We start from the raw sequence: 6,462 nt of genomic DNA, 5'->3' as shown, positions 1-6,462 counted from the left end.
GGACTGCGATCAGACTGCACAGGGGCCACCACTGGGGAACTGCGATCAGACTGCACAGGGGCCACCACTGGGGGCACTGCAATCAGACTGCTCGGGGGCCACCACTGAGGGGGACTGCGATCAGACTGCACGGGGGCCACCACTGGGGGCACTGCTATCAGACTGCACAGGGGCCACCACTGGGGGACTGCGATCAGACTGCACAGGTACCACCACTGGGGGACAGCGATCAGACTGCAAAGGGGCCACCACCGGGGGCACTGTGATCAGACTGCAAAGGGGCCACCACTGGGGGACTGCGATCAGACTGCACAGGGGCCACCACTGGGGGGACTGCGATCAGACTGCACAGGGGCCACCACTGGGGGACTGGGATCAGACTGCACAGGGGCCACCACTGGGGGGACTGCGATCAGACTGCACAGGGGCCACCACTGGGGGGACTGCGATCAGACTGCACAGGGACCACCACTGGGGGACAGCGATCAGACTGCATAGGGGCCACCACTGGGGGCACTGCGATCAGACTGCAAAGGGGCCACCACTGGGGGCACTGCGATCAGACTGCAAAGGGGCCACCACTGGGGGCACTGCGATCAGACTGCTCGGGGGCCACCACTGGGGGGGCACTGCGATCAGACTGCTCGGGGGCCACCACTGGGGGGGATTGCGATCAGACTGCACAGGGGCCACCATTGGGGGCACTGCTATCAGACTGCACAGGGGCCACCACTGGGGGACTGCGATCAGACTGCTCGGGGGCCACCACTGGAGGCACTGCTATTAGACTGCTCGGGGGCCACCACTGGGGGGACTGCGATCAGACTGCACAGGGGCCACCACTGGGGCACTGCTATCAGACTGCACAGGGGCCACCACTGGGGGGACTGCGATCAGACTGCACAGGGGCCACCACTGGGGGCACTGCGATCAGACTGCACAGGGACCACCACTGGGGGACTGCGATCAGACTGCACAGGGACCACCACTGGGGGACTGTGATCAGACTGCAAAGGGGCCACCACCGGGGGCACGGCGATCAGACTGTTCGGGGGCCACCACTGGGGGGACTGCGGTCAGACTGCACAGGGGCCACCACTGGTGGGACTGCTATCAGGCTGCGCAGGGGCCACCACTGGGGGACTGCGATCAGACTGCACAGGGGCCACCACTGGGGGGACTGCGATCAGACTGCAGAGGGGCCACCACTGGGGGGACTGCGATCAGACTGCACAGGGACCACCACTGGGGGACAGCGATCAGACTGCAAAGGGGCCACCACTGGGGGCACTGCGATCAGACTGCAAAGGGGCCACCACTAGGGGCACTGTGATCAGACTGCTCGGGGGCCACCACTGGGGTGGACTGCGATCAGACTGCACAGGGGCCACCATTGGGGGCACTGCTATCAGACTGCACAGGGGCCACCACTGGGGGACTGCGATCAGAATGCTCGGGGGCCACCACTGGAGGCACTGCGATCAGACTGCTCGGGGGCCACCGCAGGGGGCACTGCGATCAGACTGCACAGGGGCCACAACTGGGGGCACTGCTATCAGACTGCACAGGGGCCACCACTGGGGGACTGCGATCAGACTGCACAGGGACCACCACTGGGGGACAGCGATCGAATCCAAAGGGGCCACCACCGGGGGGAGTGCGATCAGACTGTTCGGGGCCACCACTGGGGGTACTGCTATCAGACTGCACAGGGGCCACTACTGAGGGACTGCGATCAGACTGCAAAGGGGCCACCACTGGGGGCACTGCGATCAGACTGCTCGGGGGCCACCACTGGGGGGGACTGCGATCAGACTGCACAGGGGCCACCACTGAGGGGACTGCTATCAGACTGCACAGGGGCCACCACTGGGGGACTGCGATCAGACTGCAAAGGGGCCACCACTGGGGGACTGCGATCAGACTGCAAAGGGGCCACCACTGGGGGCACTGCGATCAGACTGCACAGGGGCCACCACTGGGGGGACTGCTATCAGACTGCACAGGGGCCACCACTGGGGGGACTGCTATCAGACTGCACAGGGGCCACCACTGGGGGGGACTACGATCAGACTGCACAGGGGCCACTACTGGGGGACTGCTATCAGACTGCACAGGGGCCACCACTGGGGGACTGCGATCAGACTGCACAGGGGCCACCACTGGGGGACTGCTATCACTCTGCACAGGGGCCACCACTGGGGGACTGCGATCAGCAGACTGCAAAGGGGCCACCACTGGGGGACTGCGATCAGACTGCAAAGGGGCCACCACTGGGGGACTGCGATCAGACTGCTCAGGGGCCACCACTGGGGGACTGCGATCAGACTGCTCAGGGGCCACCACTGGGGGGACTGCTGTCAGACTACTCGGGGGCCACCACTGTGGGTGACTGCTGCCAGACGGCCCATTAACCCTTAAAGGACACTGCCCTATTTTTTCATTTTCCGTTTTTACCCCTCGCTGTATCTTTCCGTGCCCGTCGCTGTCTGCGGGTTGTTTCTTGCGGTACGAGTTGCTTTTTTTTTGAGTCTGCCATTTAATGTACATTTTTTTCTTGGACATGGCCTCACCAAAAATGTGCAGTTCTAACATAGTTTATTTTTACTTTCTGATGGCGTTTACCGTGTGGGATAAACAATGCGTTACTTAGATAGATCGGACTTTTGTGGACGCAGCGATGCCAAATGGTTTTTTTTTTTAATTATTAATTTGTGAAAAAGGAGATTTTTTTAAAACTTTTACTTCCTTTAATAATTAAAAAAAAATTCCTGATGACTCCTACAGTATAATGTACCGCACTACCAGAGTATTACAGTATACCACATTACTACAGGCAGTCTATGAAGCGAGCCGATGGCTGCCATGGCAGCTGAACTGCTGTCAGGGGAGGCGTGATTAGTCTGCTGACCCAGTGATTGGGCTGATTTCGCGCTCGCCAACATGCGATTTGGCCGTAGATATGAGGCGGTTTTGTTCCAAAATTGCTTTGCATCACTTCGGGGAGGAGGCGATCCTCTGCCGCGGCTGACATCATAGGTTCTCCCAGTTTTTACAATGGGGGCACCTCACATCGTACCGTGTGCTCCTAGCATGTGGTGCCATGCTGCCCCATTTGAAACGATGGAAGTTGCGATGAGAAAACACGCTCCATGATCGGACGCGCCACAATTTGTTTCCTGCATCACAATGCAGGAACAAATCAGTCGTGTATATGACCTCGTTCACAATACTGGGGTGCATCTCACAACGCACAAATCTCGCCCGTTTGAAGCCGGCCTAATGCTGCTTTTACACGGCACGATCTGGCGGACAACAGATGCCCAACAGGTCATCCCAGCGATAACATCCCAGTGCTTTTACATGAGAACGAGCATCGCTGACCGCATGGCGGCAGAGCGGCCGAGGATATAATTCAGCAATTTTCCTTTCCATATCACAATCCCCACATTATCCGCACTGGTAATGGATATTCCAGGAAAGACATATCTGCAGCGTTGTTGGAATATCCTCTCCTGTGTGAAAGCCCCCCTAGGGCTCCTGCAGACCGGCGATTTTCCGCACGCAACATTTTGTAAGCTACTAACAATAGAACGCACTGATTTCCCTGGGTTCCCTCACATTTATGAGGGGCTGCTACGTCTTTGCCTTTACCCAGAAAGAAACGAGATAGGAAGATGAAACTTTCCATTTATTCCACATACTCTCCACTGAGGTCAGCACACTTCTTACATCAGTATTCCAAGTTCTGTAAGCCTTGCAAAAAAGGATTTCAGTTGTGCCTCAAACCAGTCATCCGTAGCAGCCATGGCATCAGAAATGGTGTGAAATTTGGTACCCTTGAGGTGTTTCTTCAGATTTGGAAACAGATGATAGTCGGAGGGAGCTAGATCTGGTGAATAAGGCGGGTGGTCAACAAGTTGGAGGCCCAGCTCCACCAGTTCTGCCGTGGTCGCTTGTGCAGTGTGAGCGGAGGAGTTGTCTTGCAGAAACAAGATTCCTTTGGACAGCTTGCTGCACCTTTTGGCCTTCAGAGCTGCCTTCAATTGGTCCAAAAGTTCAATGTAATACTTTACATTGATGGTGGAACCATTTTGAAGGATGTCCACTAGCAGCATGCCCTCCTTATCCCAGAACACAGATGCCATCACCTTAGTGGCTGAACTTCTTTGGGTGAGGAGAACCACTGTGCCTCCACTCTTCTAACTGCTCCTTGGTTTCAGGGTCATACAAATAAATCCAGGTCTCATCCATAGTGACCAGTCCATCCAGGAAGTTCTTATCAGTCCGGAAACGCTGACAAATGGACCGGGAATTTTTCACTCGCATGCTTTTCTGATCTGTTATCAAACATTTGGGGACCCACTTTGCAGATCGCTTCTTCATGTTCAAATGTTCATAGATAATGACACAAACACGTTCATGAGAAATCCCCATGATGTCTGCTATTCCTGCAGCTGAAGTTGGCCGATTGTCCAGTATGAGGTTGTGACAGCATTGACGATCTCCGGAACAACAACCTCTCTCAGTCGTCCAGGACGTTCCTCATCATTGGTGCTGAAGTGGTCCGTTTTAAATTTGGCAGCCCAGTTCTTAACCGTAGAATATGAAGGGCATTGATCCCCCAATGTCTGCGACATATCACCATGAATATCCTTCGCAGACTTTCCTTGCAGAAACTCCTCTGCTCTCATTTGCTGTGAATATCGCCTTAGACTTACACATTTTGTTTTCCCACGTGCCGAGATCACTGTTGCCATAAGCTACAAACACAAAATTGTGAAAACTTATATTAGACACATAAGGCTTTCATGTGATGTAACATTCGTTACCATAGAAACAAAAAAAAAGCCAAAGACTTATCAGCACCCTTATAGTGAATTTTCTGGTGACAGGTCTCCCTACAGACTAGGTCTGGACAGCGACTTTGGTCATATGAGCAAAAAATGTCAACATCTCTCTGACTTGCTGTCATGTGACTGCGTTAGATCTGCAATTAGGTGTTAAAAAACAGCCTAATCAACCGCAAGTTGCAGTGGCATGTGCCGTGTTTTGCGGTTGATGATGGCCAACGCTTGTGCGATCTGTGATCAAAGAGCTAACAGTTTTGGACTTTCTGCGACTGCTGTTTCGTGGGTGCACTTGTTCCCAATGGGACCCCATTGACATTTGATAGATGCGATAATATGTGAATAAAGTTGCCTTATTGTTAAAAGCTCCCAAAAATATGAAGAAATGCTAATGAAAAATGTATCAAACATGCAGGCTGTGAGCACACTGTGTTTGGCGTATACACAGGGAACAGCTCATAGGGGTCTATTCATCTGAGGCCAAGCGGCTTCCATCCAGCGGGTACATTTACGTAGATGATTTCTGCTATATAGAGTGGCGCAGCAGACTGCTCCCCCTACAGTGGGCCGCTGTAAAAAGGTAGACCATACAATATACCAAGTTGTAAAGGTAATCTGTCGCCATCTATTTGCAGCCAGGGCACCCTTATCATGAGGCAACTTGAGCTTCTTGCCTCAAGCGGTAGGCTTTGTTACCTCCAGGGGGCGACATTTTATTGCATGTCCTCTCTGCACTGAATACAATTAGAGATGAGCGAGCATACTCGCTAAGGGCAATTGCTCGAGCGATCATTGCCCTTAGCGAGTACCCGCCCGCTCGAGAGAAAAGGTTTGGGTGCCGGCACGGGGGAGCGGTGAGTTGCGGCAGTCAGCAGAGGGGAGCGGGGGATAGAGAGGGAGAGAGAGATCTCCCCTCCGTTCCTCCCCGCTCTCCCCCGCAGCTTCCTGCCCGCCGCCGGCACCCGAACCTTTTCTCTCTAGCGGGCAGCTACTCGCTAAGGGCAATGCTCGCTCGAGCACGTGCCCTTAGCGAGTATGCTCGCTCATCACTAAATACAATCCCTTCAGAGCTGCTCTTGTCCGGGCATCCCACATTTCCAGCGCTGCCTTTCAGTTCACCCCACTGAGTCTGTTTACAAGATATATTGCAGGCTGCTGCAGCCACTCACAGACCACAGCAGGCCACCGCCGATGTCTATGGTCGGCTTTAGCAGCCTCTGATGTCCCATTAACAAGTTTCTTCTAAACAGAACGTATGGGCCCCCATATGTAACTGTATTCCTATACATGCTGCATATGCTGTATTCTGCAGCGCTTTCAAGCATGGGAGAGCACAGACAACACAACAATTACATGTGATATACAATCAGTTTGAAACAAAATGGGGTGGGGGTGATGCAGGAGGTACAAGGGGGGGGGGGCGATGAAGCATGGAAGAACACAGGCAGTACAGGAATTACATCTGTTATTAAAAGCAAATGAGGTGGGTGGTAAGGAGGTGCAGGGGTAGAGGTCGTATGCGATAAGCAGGGTGGAAGGTGTGGGGAGCCATGGTGATGGGCAGGGGGACTAGGTCAGGAGATTTGGTATGCATCCCTGAATAGGTGCTTTT

This window comes from Eleutherodactylus coqui, chromosome 7 (assembly GCF_035609145.1).
Source record: "Eleutherodactylus coqui strain aEleCoq1 chromosome 7, aEleCoq1.hap1, whole genome shotgun sequence".
Taxonomy (NCBI): Eukaryota; Metazoa; Chordata; class Amphibia; order Anura; family Eleutherodactylidae; genus Eleutherodactylus; species Eleutherodactylus coqui.
The sequence above is the reverse complement of the archived record's forward strand: the minus strand, read 5'-3'. Positions refer to the sequence as shown.